At 40.2% G+C, this 991-nt stretch overlaps 1 protein-coding gene across 1 annotated transcript in view; it reads left to right on the top strand.

Moving 5' to 3' along the window:
- The window catches only part of Robo1 (roundabout guidance receptor 1), a 373,399-nt gene that overhangs the window by 259,373 nt on the left and 113,035 nt on the right, over positions 1–991 (top strand). The window lies entirely within an intron of this gene.

The following is a 991-nucleotide window of genomic DNA, read 5'->3' as shown; positions in this document are numbered from 1 at the left end:
TCTCTCTCTCTCTCTCTCTCTCTCTCTCTCTCTCTCTCTCTCTCTCTGCCTTTCAGTTAATTTAGAATAAGATTTTGTCAATCTTACTGATTTTTTTCTCAAAGACAATATCCTTCTGATTCTTTGTATTCTTAAATCTAGCTTATTAATTTCAACAAAATTTAATTATTTTTTTGCCTCCTATTCCTTTTGAGTGAGATTCTTTCTTTTTGTACTAGATCTTCCAGGTATGCTGTTAAGTTACAAATGTGACATGTCTGAAATGTTTTTATGTGGGCACTCAGTGCTGTGAACTTGCCTCTTCGGGCAACATTCACCCTGTCCATGAGTTTTTGTGTGCTTTGTATTCATTATTATTCAATTCCTGGCCATCTTTAATTTCTGCATCAATCCGTTTCTCATTTAGTAGTGAGTCACTCAGTTTCCATGAATTTGTAAGCCTTCTCCCATTTCTTTTGCTGCTGATATCCAGTTTTAATCTGTAATGTTCATATAGAATGCCGGGTGTTAGTTTAATTTCTTTTTTTATCTGTTGAGATTTGCTTTGTGTTTGAGTAGGTGGTCAATTTTCGAGAAAGTTCCATGAGGTGCTGAGAAGAAAGTCTATTCTTTTGTGTTTGCGTGAGATAGTCTGTCATTCTCTCTTAGCTCCATTTGGTTTATGACGTCAGTTAGCACCAGCATTTCTGATTAGTTTTCTCTGGATGTCCTATCTTCTCCCTATCTACTGAAAGAGGAGATCTGTGTTGTCCAGTGGAAATGGGCGCTGGGTTGCAAGGGAGTCTAGAGAAGGTGGTCTGCTACAGAGCTGGGGAGAAGACTGGTGGATTGGATTTGGAGGAGCAGAGGGAGAGGTGAATTTTACTCAGCTTATTGTGACTGTCTGGACCACTTGTGGGAAGATCATTATACTCATGCCCCTTAAGTTCACAAGAAAGGAAGGGAGGAAGAAAGGAAGGAGGGAGGGAGGGAGGGAGGGAGGGAGGGAGGG

Source organism: Grammomys surdaster, unplaced genomic scaffold, assembly GCF_004785775.1.
Source record: "Grammomys surdaster isolate TR1022 unplaced genomic scaffold, NIH_TR_1.0 126115, whole genome shotgun sequence".
NCBI classification, from domain to species: domain Eukaryota; kingdom Metazoa; phylum Chordata; class Mammalia; order Rodentia; family Muridae; genus Grammomys; species Grammomys surdaster.
The sequence above is the reverse complement of the archived record's forward strand: the minus strand, read 5'-3'. Positions and strand labels throughout refer to the sequence as shown.